We start from the raw sequence: 14,480 nt of genomic DNA, 5'->3' as shown, positions 1-14,480 counted from the left end.
CGACGTTGCCATGTTAACACTGCTGCTGGTGAAGGAGCGGAGGGGAGAGCAAGAGAACCCTCCAATCGCGGGCCGGATAGAACAGCCGAACAGGCCGGATCCAGCCCGCGGGCCATAGTTTGCCCAAGGCTGGCCTAAACTCTGGGTAACTCCATTCTTATATTTCCAATGTTGATAAACAAAAAGTTGGATTAACCCTTGTTCCTCATTCATATGCAGATTAAGAAACGTATTGAGTAAGAAAGCCCTTTTTATGGGTGAGAACTGAGGCATTGAAGCCCATTTTTCTTTCTAAATCTTCATTTATTCACTTGCCTTGTTGCTATTTCCTTTTATTTGTTATTTTGCATTGTCCAAATTACTGATCCAATGTTACTAATACTCCCAATTCTGTTCTTTTCATGTAACATTTAGAGTAAAATAAAATTCTGCTTTCAAATTCAATAAAATAATGCTTGGAAAGAGGACAGATGTGGAAAACTTAAAAATTTTAAGATGGCAATACTCCCTAAATTGATCTACAAATTCAACTCAATTCTTGTAAGAAACACAGCTGGATTCTTTGTTAAAACGGAAAATCTGATTCTAAAATTCATATGGAATGGCAAAGAATCCCAAGTAGCCAAAACAATCTTGAAAAAGCAAAACAAAGTTGGAAGACTCACACTGAGTTCAAAACGTATTGCAAAACAATAGTAATACAGTGTGGAACTGGTATAAGGTAGATATACAGATCAATGGAATAGAATTGAGAGTTCAGAAATAAATCCAAGTCTTTATGGTCAACTTATTCTCAACAAGAGTGCCAAGATCATTCAGTGAGAGAATGAATGGTCTTTTCAACATATAGCGCTGAGACAAGTACTTAGCCACATGCAAAAGAATGAAATTGAACCCTTACCTCATATTTCAAAAAATTAATTAAAAATTAATCAAAGACGCCGAAACCGGTTTGGCTCAGTGGATAGAGTGTCAGCCTGCGGACTGAAAGGTCCCAGGTTCGATTCCGGTCAAGGGCATGTACCTGGGTTGCAGGCACATCTCCAGTGGGAGATGTGCAGGAGGCAGCTGGTCGATGTTTCTCTCTCATCGATGTTTCTGACTCTCTATCTCTCTCCCTTCCTCTCTGTGAAAAATCAATAAAATATATTTTAAAAAAAATTAATCAAAGACCTAAATGTAAAAGAAAAAGCATAATATTCTTAGGAAAAAAAAAAAGTAGGGGTAAGTCTTTGTGTCTTTGGGTTTGTCATGGATTCTTATATATGACATCAAAGACACAAGCAACACACACACAAAAAAAAAAAACAACAAAAAACAAAAAATTAACTTCACCAAAATTTAAAAAAATAATTGCTTCAAAGTACACTATCAAGAGAGTAAAGAGACATCCCACAGAATGGGAGAAAAGTTTTGCAAATCATCTATTTGATAAGGAATTTTTATCTAGAACATATAAAGAACTCTTACAAATAAATAACACTAAAAAATTTACACAAATTAAAAATGGGCAAAGGATCTGAATAGACATGTCTCCAAAGAAGATATAGAATTGGCCAATAAACACCCACAAAAATTTTGACATCATTAGTTATCAGAGAAATCGAATTCAAAATTACAAAAAGATGCTAGGTCACACCCATTAAGATAGCTATAACAAAAAAGACAGTAAGTGTCAACGAGGCTGTAGAGAAGTTACAACCCTCCAAAACTGCTTGTGGGTATCTGAAATGATGCAGCCACTTTGGAAAAACAGTCTGGCAGTTCCTCAAATAATTATACGTAGAGTTAACTACATGATCTAACAATTCCACTTCTAGTGATATACCCAAGAGAAATGAAAACACATGTCCTCACTAGATGACTATTTGTAGCAGCATTATTCATAACAGGTAAAAGTTAGAAACAACCCAAAAGTCCATTAATGTGTAATATAAACAAAGTTTGGTATATCCACACAATGGAATGTTATTTGACCATAAAAGAAAATGAAGTACTGATACATGATACAACATAGATACATTTTAAAAAACTTTGGAATAACTTTAGAAAGCCTGATCACATAGTGTGTGGTTCCATTTATGTGAAATGTCCACAATAGGAAAGCTATTGACACAGAAAGTGTATTAGAGGTTGCTTACAGCTGGGAGTGGATGAGGGAGGAGGAAAATAGCTGAAGGGTACAAGATTTCTTTTTGTGGGGATTAAAACTTGACTGTGAAAGTAGTGTCACATATCTGTGGAAGTACTGAAAACCACTGAATTGCACACTTTGAATGTTCTAATTGTACTGTATGTGAATTACATTTGTTTTTTTTAAAAAAGTTAACAAGTGGTAGTTTCTCAAAGGTTAGATGCAATGTGAAATCTAAAAGCATTTCAATAAACATTTCTTGTTTTGTGACGTAAAATCCATTGGCCTATCTCTAAATGAATCGTTTACCTATGTTTGATTTTGATCTTGCAGATACCCAAAAAAAGACCAAATGTCCCAGACTACAGTTAGAGAATTGCTGTGTAGATTATTGAATTTGAACTCCAGAGAGGTGCAATTTGGTTAAAAACAAAAATAGCCTACCTCAAATCTTGTGAACTTTTGGAATAAATTCCCTCTGGCTAGGTTCAAAGTGATATTATAAACATGTTTTAGATAGAGTACATAAACATTTACATATACATTGGTCTACTAATAACAAATGCACGTGAAACTCAGGCCCATTAAAGAGAGTGGTGGAGCTGAAAAGAAAGATTTTTGGGACAAATAATTGTGTGCTTTATAGAAATGATGAGGGCACACATGAGATGAAGCATTTAATAACATGAGGAAGCTGTCTGAGTATAAGTAGTGTTGGAAATTGAACTCTGATGGGTACTATTAAAAAAAGGAAAGCTGGTACAGTGTGATTCTACAGGCAGAGCCTGGAAGCTTCAGGTTTATGTTCTCTAGACTCAGAGAAAATTGTTCCCTCAAGAAATGAAGAACTGATTTTGGGCCCAAGTGAGTAGTCTTGTCATAAATGAATGTTCTTTCTTACCCCCGTGGTAAAAATACATAGTTCTGCCCAAACCTGTTTGGCTCAGTGGATAGAGCATCGGCCTGCGGACTGAAGGGTCCCAGGTTCGATTCCGGTCAAGGGCATGTACCTTGGTTGCGGGCACATCCCCAGTAGGAGGTGTGCAGGAGGCAGCTGGTCGATGTTTCTCTCTCATCGATGTTTCTAACTCTCTATCCCTCTCCCTTCCTCTCTGTAAAAAATCAATAAAAAAATATATATATAAAAAAAAATACATAGTTCTTACCTGTTGCTAAAGCTTAAATTAAGGGTATATTTTGGACAATTTTTAATAGTGAATTATTTATTTTCGTGTATGTATAGTCATGAGAACAACAAAATTGGCATATGAATACATTTTTCTGGAGCAGACAGGGCAAAAGGTGGGTGGTATAAGGAAGATGTGAAAGTCTGGGAAGCCATTGTATGCCAAGGCCTGATCACTCAAGAGGCCAACTTCCCCAACCACTTTGCCAGAAACCTAATGTCCCAGGGGCCATGAAACTGCTCCCATACTCTTCTGTTTCAAAGCTGACCTTACTAATGTTTGTCCTATTTATTCACTCTCTCAAGGCATTCTACATTACTCAAAACTAGGCCTTCAAAGTATATTCAAACTCATCTCTAGTTTATGTGCCTGTTTGATCCTGGTACAAATAACTTGAAGGTTAATTTAGATATTCATCTTATCACTTAGATTTGTTTCTGAATGAGTCATTCTTTCAACAAATATTTATGAACTATTTATAGAGTGTTACTATAAACAGCAAACTTGCTCTTCTTCCCTTAATAAAACATACTTGTAAAACTTCTAGGGTTAAGACTATAAATGTGTGGCTGTACATACGGCAAATAGGTATACATACAATTGTTAACTTCAAAGATATTTGCTAGATAAGAAAGAGTACTTTTATTGAAAAGGTGCTGATGCCCTCTTTCTAGAACACATTGATTTCTACAAAATAACATACAGTATGAGATCAGTGGTTTTTGGACCCCATCATAAAAAGTCTTAATTATTAGATATTAATTATGTAGAGCTCTCATTAACAAAGATGAAGGCCAGGGCTTGGGTCTGGTCTTCATCTTTATAAAATACACTACCTTTCAAAATTGATTAATATTCATTTTAGTTATTTCAAACAAATAAATATGATTTTATAAAAACAAATATGATTTTGTAAGGTTGAAAGTAGTTTTAGCTTCTATTGCTCTTAATTTCATATTTGAACTATATATTCTGGCTTTCACGATTCAACAGCTAAATTAAGCAACTGTAAGTTTGCTTCTGTCTTTTATATTCAATACTTCTGAAGTAAAAATGAAGACTTTAAATGTAAACAAAACAAAACAAAAAATAGGTTAAATGTGTTTCTCTGAAATGAACTATTACCCCTTCTGAAGAGTGAATTTATTGGGAGGTAGGACTGAATGTGCTATTGTAGACATGTATTCCTATTTTTGAAAATGCTCCAGGAATGAAATTTCAGTTTTATTATAGATATTATTTTTTAAAGTGTGCATTTGGCTTGTTTACTTATGTATATGATCATATGATAATATCAGAATGACAAGGTAACGGTTCTGATATCTAGATTTTAATTAAAGATACAGATATTTTAGGAGTTACATTAATTTTTTTCTTTTGGTTTACATAGACAAAGCTAAAAAGAGAGGACTGCATAACAGATTCTTGGTCAGCGAAATGTCAGACAGAACTCTACATGCCAAAGCCAGCAGTAACATATTAAAGGAGTGAAGAGCACTGTAAAATTGTATATGTTCCTTTTATTTGTTTTTTAAATATATGCCCATTATTTTGTATAAGTTTGGAAAATAGAATATAAATCAGAGTCATAAATTCAGACAATATTAGATCTCTTTGTCTACATTTGACTCAGATATTTTGTGGAATTGTAAATTCCCTTACACAGACCTGTTAATTTGCAGACCTTATTAGGGGGTGCACAGCATGGTGCCAATTTGAATTTCTCTTCTAATAAAAACTTATCCTGACCTTTATATTTTTATCTTCAGAAGGAAACAATTGTAAAATGGTCCAAATTAATACATTGTCCATGGGTAACTATGTTATTGATGTCTCTTAAATATTGTTTTGTTCTTCAGGGAAGAAACAGACTACTATCTCAAGTTCTTTTTTCCTGTTTTCCCATTAAATGATTAGATTAGCCTTCATTCAAGCATGCTGATCAGTTTCAAGTTGAAGAGCTGTAGTCTAGACTAGTTAGTGGTTTAGGCATTGAAATTGTGGAACCAGAGCTGATGCAACTCTTGTCTCTGAAGATGCATGCCAGAAAATATTTTCAAGGTTGTTCCATAAATAGTAAATCTTTTTCCTGCATAGTCTTTAATAGGAGCTTAAAATGGATCTTTAGAGGGCCTTGTGGATTGAGCAACTGGAAACTTTAACCAAGTCATTAATAGCTAATGATGCGAACTGTAGGCAACTATCCATGGTTGATTGTAGGAATAAGAGAGAAAAACCAGATCAAAGCAAGGGGGTGGGGCAGCTTTTTCTGAAGCAACTAAATTAGTTTTTTTAAACGTTATTTTTATTGTTGACAGTATCATAGATGTCTCCATTTTCCCGCCTTTGCCCACCTTCACCCATTCCCCACTTCCCCTTTCCTCTGGCCATCACCACACTGTTGCCTGTGTCTGAGTTATACATGCACATTCTTTGGCTGATCCCTTCACCTTCTTTCATCTAGCCTCTCCTCCCCCGTCTCCTCTGACAGCTGTCAGTCTGTTCCATGTATCCATGCCTCTGCTTCTATTTTGTTTGTTAGTTAATTTTGTTCATTAGATTCCACATATAAGTAAGATCATATGGTATTTGTCTTTCTCTGACTGGTTTATTTCACTCGCATAACAATCTCCAGGTCCATCCATGCTCTTGCAAAATACATGTGTTACTCCAATTTAAAAGATTGATCAAGTGTTAAGAAACATGTAGAGGAAGTAGAACTCACACTGCTGGTGGGGATGTAAAATGGTACAACCATTTTGCAAATCACTTTCTCAGTTTCTTAAAAATATTAAACATATACTTACTAAATACCTAGCCATTGCTAGGTATTTAACTCAAGAGAAATGCAAGCTTATGTTTTATATAAACACTTGTACAAGAATGTTCATAGTAGCTTTATTTTAATAGAGTCCAACTGCAAACTATCCAAATATGTATCAACAGGTGAATGTATAAACAAATCATAATAAATCCATGCTATTGAATACTACTCACCAATAAAAAGGAATGGACTATTGATACCTGCAACCAATTGGATTAATATTAGAATAATTATTCCAAATATAAAACATACAATAATGTGTTCTATGTGATTCTGTTTATATAAAATTATGGAAAATGCCAATGAATCTATAAAAAAAAAGATTATTGGTTGCCTGGGGATAGGGATACACCGGAAGGAGCAGAGGTGAAGGATTATAAAGGGATACTAAGACTTTTAGGAATAATTAACGTGATTGTGTTGGTTTTATGGATGAATATATACGTCACAGCTCATCAAATTGTATACTTAAAAGTGCCCAAGTTATTGTATGTTAATTACATCCTAATAAAGTGAAAAAAAAGTATCCTTCTTAATCCTACAAAAATGTATTCTTATGCATAAACACAATAAACCCTGCATTCAATCAAAGACCTGGAAGAGATCAGAGGCTCTTTGTCCAAACATCCTGATTGGTATGAAGACTGCTGTAGAGGTGTCTCCTCAGCCTACCTTTCTCCTCCTCCTTCTTTCTTCCTCCTGCTTTCCTCCTCCTCTTGTGCCTCATTATGTTTCTGTTCCTTCTCTTTTTTCCTCCTGTGCCTCCTTCTTCTCATCTTTCTTACTATAAAACATTGTATATTTAAATTCTCATATAGCCCTTTCTTTTTCCTTTTTTAACTCAGCATAATAAACATTGCTTATGGACATGCTTGTGTTTCTTGGATTTCTGTAGTCATACGAACTGTGTTGCGTCTGGCGCCACGGCACATCAGATCTGAATCAAAGTACTAAAAATGCTCGCCGCTGGACTTCAGCTTAAATGTCACATGCTCAGGGAGATCTTTTTTCATCTCCAGTTGTCTGCTCCCACTGCACCCTGTACAGCTAATATAATACTCTTTATCCTTTATTGTAATTATTTGTTAAAGATCAGTCTTTCCTTTCGATTACTAACATCTTTGAGAACAGAAACTATGTCCTCTAGCCTCTGCCTGCTGTGAAATAGACACTAATATCTTATTTGAATGAACTGAAAGAACATCTATTAGATTAGAACAGTCTCACCTAGATCATCTAAGGTAAATTATAAGCAGAAACACAGAGAAAAGTCTTCCTTGTCCAATATTCACCTACTATAGGCAACTCGGGTAATAAAGAAATAGTTATTAAGTCACTTTTTATTAAATATTTATGACGGGTACTAAATTTTTCCCTGAGGGATATCAAGAGTGAACATTTTACTGTTTTTAGGTTATTTATAGTATAGGTGAAGGGCTAAAATTTGCATATGAAAACATGGGAAAAGTGCTAATGGATGCAGTAAATAGATCCATCAGAGCACCTAGGGACCACTTAGGCTCAGAGTGGTCAGAAATAACTAGAAAACCACAGGAGGAAATGAAATGTGAAATATGCTGGAAAAATGAGTATCAGGAATGTTGAGTTCTGGTTACTAGTTTCAGAGACTCAAATATAGAGATTTAAACACAAGAGTTTATGGTCTCAGCTGAAAGAAGTTTAGCAGCTGTGACACATGTGGTTGGAATTATGGATCAAATTAATGTTTTATGAAATTATCAAAGACGATGATTTGTGTTCTTTTTCTGCTCTGCACACAATATTTCAATCCTTAAATTTACCTCATGGTGTGCAATGACTGCTAGAGCTCCAGTCATTGCATCAAACTCTAAAATGCACTAGGATATAAGCTGAATGTGAGCACTAAGTTTTTACTATTTTACTGTTCTATTTCTAGTATATAGAAAAATGCTTAGAACAAATGGAAAGAAAGAATAGAAGAAAATGTAGGAGGCAAAAGGGATACATTTCACAGTTGAATCTGATTCCTTTATGTAAATGTTATTTAAAGAGCTATCGCTGACATCCCACACTACACTTTTGCTAACATGTCACTAGACCAAATTTAGTCTCATGGCCAAGGAGGGAGCTGGGAGATGTAGTAATTATGTTATTATAAAAATTAGGTAGTTATTAATATTAATAACAGGAAGAAAAAGGGGAGGACAAACATTATAAGCATGGTCATCTGGGCAGCTTCACCAGGAAGCTACAGCTTCATGCTGCCCAGGGAACCACTGGTCCATTCTCTGCATTTCACTGGAGGAAGTGGTCAAAGGGGGAATGGGTGCATGTGCAGTGAAGTCAGGGTGACATGAAGAAGGTGCTTGTCTGTCAGTCTACCCTGGGGAACAGTGAATTGGCTGGGAGAATGGAGCACTGCAAGCACATGAAATCTTGGAAGGGTAAAATGCCCAGACAAAGAGTCCCTTCTTCCCCTTCTTCCCTCTTGCTCTCTTGCTGTGTGACCTGCACTTGCCCCTTTGCTGTTCTCTCTCTGTAGCCATGTGGCCTTAGGCAGCCGCATGGCCCATGGCCATGTGGAGCGCACACACAGCGGGTTACAGCTGAAAACACACGCTAAACTAGCCGAATGCTAGACTGACTGCACTTGAACATGGCACAGAAACTCTGGGCAGTGGCCTTCATATTGGCTCCCTGAAGACAAGATTAGACATTTTTTTGCGGTGGGACTGACAGAGATGGGACCTTGGAAGAAAACCTCCCTAATTTTATATCATCCGTAAAACTTCCACAAAATGCCATCTCCGCATACCGACCTCAGGAAATGCTTTTCCTCGTGGCACCCCAAGAACTCCACTTCCTCCAATAACAATTCCACAAGATAACAAAGTTTTCTCACAAAATGTACCAATGTAAAAGAGGAAAATGGATATTAGGAAGCCCTCAGCAGCCTTACCTTATATAGGCAGAAATGAGAAATAACACTTGAAAGACAGATTTATTTTAGATTTTGAAGGGCTTTAAATGCCCATCCAAGGAATTGGGCCTCTACTATGTAGCTTCTAAGAATTCTGCCTAAGTTGTTTTTTTTTGGGGGGGGGGGGTGAGGGGAGGGCAGGGGAGGAGCAAAATTAAATGAAGAGAATGATGTCTTTAGAATATTAGTCTTGTCTTGTTCTGCATATAATAAGCTTTGAAGTTGTCATTCCATCCTAACAACAGGTAAAAAGCTGAACACACTGAAAAACCAACTCTTCTAGAATCCATGAACAAGGGGGAGTGCATGGAAAACTGCTGCCTCCCAAGATGAGAGCGACAGACAGATGAATACAGAAAATCTCAGCTTTCCAGAGTGAGACTCAGGAGCAGAAACCACTGCAGAACCAGTTCTGGAGTCGGAAAACCTGAACTGTGATTGGCGAATTGCTGGAGGCTCAGTTTGTACAAGTCTGAGAGTTAAAAACTTCAGGGGGCCTAGTCACAGGGGAACTGCCAAGATATTGTGAGACTTACCTTTGAGCTTGACCAGATTCCCATAGTAAATATCTGAGAAAAATTCCCTCTGCTTCCTGCAGGGGGAGGGGAAGAAACAATCATCCATTGTGAAATACACCAGAGCATTTTGGTTTTCTTAACAAGGCCTCCCCCCCGCCTCCGCCCCCCAGGAGAAATAGTTAACCAGTTGAACCTGCTGGAAATTTATCAGAGACAGAACTGGAGGAAGAAAAATACCCAACTCCAGCCCACTCTAGCTTCTTGTCCACCTGAAGGTGGCAAAGAAAAGAATAGAAACACGTGTTAAGTTTACATTCCAGAGGCATAGGCTCACTGAGGCTTAATCTAAGACTCTAGAATGCTTCCTTTCCCCTCATAACTTACCCCCACACTACTAATTGCCTTTATACCTACTAAAGGTTTTATCCAGTACACAATGCCTGGCTATCATTAAAATTATAAGGCAAAAACAAAAACACAAACAAAACAAAAACAAACAAACAAAAAAACCCACCACAATTGGAGGAGAAAGAGAAAGCATCAGAACCAGAAATAGCAGGGATGTTGGAATTATCAGGCTGGGAATTTAAAATAACTAGGGTTGATATGTTATAGAATCTATATGCTATAGGTAAGATAGACGACATGCGAGAACAGAGGCAAAAAAAAAAAAGAGTTGGAGACAAAAATAGAACAAGTAACAAGGGCAACAAATAGAAGACAGAAACAAATATGGTAGGTATTAATCCAACAATGTCAATGAACACTTTGAATGTCAGTGGTCCAAATGCACCAATTAAAAGACAGAGATTATCAGAGTGGATAAAACAACCAAATAAACAAAAAACACAAGACCCAGCTATATGTTGTCTACAAGAAACCTACTTTAAATATAAAGACATATATATGTATATTATATATATATATAATACATATATATATTATATATATATATGTATTATATATATAATACATATATATATTATATAATATATATAATATATATATATATATATATATATATATATATATATATATATATATATTAAAGGTAAGTGGATGGAGAAAAATATACCCTGGTAACACTCATTAAAACAAAGCAGGAATAACTGTATTACTTTCACATACAACAGAATTAAAAATAAGGTAAGTTATGAGGAATAAAGAGGGGCATTGCATAAAGAGTTCAACTCTCCAAAAAGACATAAGAATTTTTAGCATGTCTGCACCTAATAGCAGAACATCACACACTCTATGAGGCAAAAACTGATAGAAGACCTAAGTGATCTTGGGTAGGGTGAGCAGTGACTTTTTAGATAAAACACCAAAGGCTTAATCTATGGAAGAAATCACTGATGAGTGGACTTCATCAAATTAAAAACGTCTTCTCTGTAAAAGATAATGTCAGGAGAGTTAAGAAGACAAGGTACAGACGGAGAGAAAATATTTGCAAAGGACACATCTGATAAAGGACTGTGATCTCCAATATATAAAGAACTCTGAAATCTCAACAATAAGAAAACAGCCACTGAAAAAATGAGAGGTAGGTCCAAGATGGTTGCAGAATAGGTGGAAGCTACACACACCTCCTCCCGGTGCCAAACCAGATTTACAGTTAAATTATAGAGCAATAAACCTGAATGACCAAGTTATTGGTAAAAGGTTAATGCAATAGTTATGTAGCCCATATAATAGATGTAATTATTTGTATGTTAACTACCATAAAAATGTGAACAAAATTTGAATCTACGGTAAGATGCACACACAGAAATAATTGTATCAATGAAGAATTTTTACATTTCTTTTATTGTTGTTATTCTCTTGTTATGTAGGTACAGGCTTTTTGGGGGTGTTAGCATTCTTTCATTTTAAAAATATAATGTGGCAAAGTAAATTATTTTGATTAGTTGAGCCCAATATTTGTTAGAGCATTTCTGTAGTTTTTTTTCCTTGGGTTAGGACACTGAATAAAAAGTGGTAAACAATATCCCTTATACTTTGAGTAGAGCTTCCCTGCATTAAATAGTGTCTTTAGAGGCGAAACCAGATTGTAAGCTCAATCCAGTTTCCAACTCTGTGAAAATACATCACTCTGTCCTTTTCTATGTCAGGCGACTGACCCAGCAGTGGCCAGATAAAAGGGCTTAGCATATGAGTCACTTAGACCACATCTGTGAGTCTCAGATGTACACTCGGCATGCAGCAAGCTTTTCCCAAAGTAGAAAACGAAAGACACAGAGCTAATTTTTGCTGCTGAAAAATTCAATGCTCTGCAAGACGATTTTATTTTGACTAATGTATATTATAGTACATTTATGGGAGAAAAGACAAGCTTATTTTTTAGACCTGTTTCCACATTCAGCGTCCTTTGAGTATTTTCTGACCTAGGTGTAGGCAAGTGCAATTTACTTTCTCTCTCTTAAAGGAAAGCATTAAAACCATTCTAATTTACCTGTGAAGCATTTGACCATTGACTCTAGTTGTTTAATCTTTGCTGAAGAAACATAGTGGCATATAAGAAAAAAAGGAATGTCAAAACAGTGCCTAATTTTTTTTTTTCATCCGTGAGATTGGTAAACAGTGTGATTAAACCCAGTGTTGAGGAGAATGTGGATAAATAGGCCTTCATGATAGAAATGTAAATTGTTTCAACCCCTCTCAATACTAATTTAGAAATCTCTACCACATTTTAAAATGCATGTAAAATTTGGCACAGAAAATCCACCGCTAGGAATTTACACAAGTATTCAAAGACACCAGGCTGTTGGTATTAGCAAAACATTGAAACCAACCTAAGTGTTCACTTGTAGGGGACTGAGGAAGTCAGTGTAGCCTTTGTAGAAGTGGGGTAAGAAATGGTAGCCATGGACTAGTAAGGATAGGTGACCATGATGGACATACACGTATACACATATACTGATGGGGAGCCATACAAACAGCCCCCAAATAGGACGTCTTGGCACATGCAGATTCTTAACTACCAGGACTTTTACATTCCCCCCCCTCCCCCCCCCCCAGCCCTGGGTATTACACTTGCCCCATCCTCCTTAACCTATCAGATTCCTCCACCATCGTGCACTCTTCATCAAACCTGGCATAAGATACTCAGGTCTGATTGTTTCTGTCTTTAATAACTGTTTCAGCACGGTGATATATTGCTGTTGTTCTGTGGACAACTGTTGTCCCATTATGAAACCTTAGCTGAGAAACAATTCCCTTGAACGTGGAAATCCCAAGTGAGCTTCACTGACTTACTGCGCAGTTACTTTGGTGTTTTTTTCTCTTCCTTTTGAAGAGTTCCACTGTGTTTCCTTGTGTTCCTGACCGACCTCCTCACACGGTCACCAACTGCAGGGGCGACCAGCGGCCCCTGAGCAACGGATGAACAGCTTGCTTCGACAGGTGTCTGTGAAAGAAAGGGAAAGGGGCTCTTTTACTTCATTAGTAAAAGCAGTCCTGTTCTCCTGCCTCGTTGGCTTGTTATTCTAACAACAGCTTGAATTCAAATTAATCTTTAAATGCAATTAACAGGGCAAATACCCTTAAAAAATATATACTTCTATAAAATCAGGTCTTTAAAGACTAAACATAAAAATTCTAACAAAAAAAACCCAGGAAATCAGACTTGTTTGGAAAAATCAAAATAAAGGCTGCCGCCTTCGGCAAGGTCCCCTCAAAGGACCCCGACCTTTCAAAAAATTTTCCTTACGAACTTTCCAACCAAGTCCCATACTTCCCCACATGTTTCCTTGGGTCTTCATTTTCTTATTAAGGCTCTTTCATGTCACATAGTACTTATATTAAATAAATGAGTATGTTTTTCTCTCATTCGTTGTTTTTTGTCAGTTTAATTTCAATTTAAACAATTTCCCAAATCACTATTAATAAGTCATCTATTTTAAAAGGGAGGGAGGGGGCTGCTTTATAAATGATATGCTGAACTGGTTTATATGGTACGTTAAGTCTAACACTTAAGTTACGGGTATTACAAGAGAGATTATTATCTAACTAGTGGCCCAATGCACGAAATCTGTGCACATTAAAAGGGAAGAGACCCAGACCCGGCCAGCCCCACCCCCATCAAGCCCCGCCGGCAGAGGATGCAGCATCAAGTCCTCACCTACCTGCATGCACCACTCCCGTGCCTGCCGTGCATGCAGCCTCCTGCTGATCGGTCGTTACAGCGTGAAGGCATCATGACCACTGGCATATTAGCTCTTTATTATATAGGGTTGAGGCAATACAGAAAGCCAACTCTCATACTTAGGTGTCAGGGAAGCTACCATAATCACAAAAGTGCTTTTCCCAGGGTGAGGCTTATCGATTGCACTCTGGATGTGGCGACCCGTGTGATTTCCCCAAATGTGGGAAACTTGACTACATAATTTGTGGTAGAGGGGGACTGCATTTGCCATTTCCCCTAAAAAAAAAAAAAAAAAAAAAAAAGCCAACACTTGGGGAGAAATTTGGACCCCCAGCTATGAGAAAATGTGCTCAATTTTATCTTTAAAATGATGGATTTATCAATTTAAATAATTGAATGTTTTCTATCACAAGTCAGCCTTGAGTGAATCAGGAGCTTTTCCTAGGTTCTAACCGCTGCTGGCTAGGGGTACCCACAGGGAACCAAGTGCATCACCTTCAGGAACAAATAATTCTTCTTTTATTTTATGCTTAGCCACTACTGTGTTTATGTCAAACAAAAATAATGATTTACTGCACGGCTGGTGTAGTTCTGTGGTTGAGTGTCGACCAATGAATTCCTGGTCAGGGCACATGCCCAGGTTGTGGGCTCCATCCCCAGTGTTGGGTGTGCAGGAGGCAGCTGATCAATGATTCTCTCTCATTATTGATG

The 14,480-nt window shown here is 36.9% G+C and overlaps 1 non-coding gene across 1 annotated transcript; it reads left to right on the top strand.

Moving 5' to 3' along the window:
• The first annotated feature begins 13,884 nt into the window (after window positions 1–13,884).
• Window positions 13,885–14,048, top strand: LOC132211582 (U1 spliceosomal RNA). The gene has a single exon (XR_009447492.1). It is a non-coding gene; the product is annotated as a U1 spliceosomal RNA (small nuclear RNA).
• Window positions 14,049–14,480: the final 432 nt, after the last annotated feature.

The sequence above is a fragment of the Myotis daubentonii genome, chromosome 10 (assembly GCF_963259705.1).
Source record: "Myotis daubentonii chromosome 10, mMyoDau2.1, whole genome shotgun sequence".
Taxonomy (NCBI): Eukaryota; Metazoa; Chordata; class Mammalia; order Chiroptera; family Vespertilionidae; genus Myotis; species Myotis daubentonii.
Note: the sequence above shows the minus strand (reverse complement) of the source record. Positions and strands in the feature narration are given on the sequence as shown.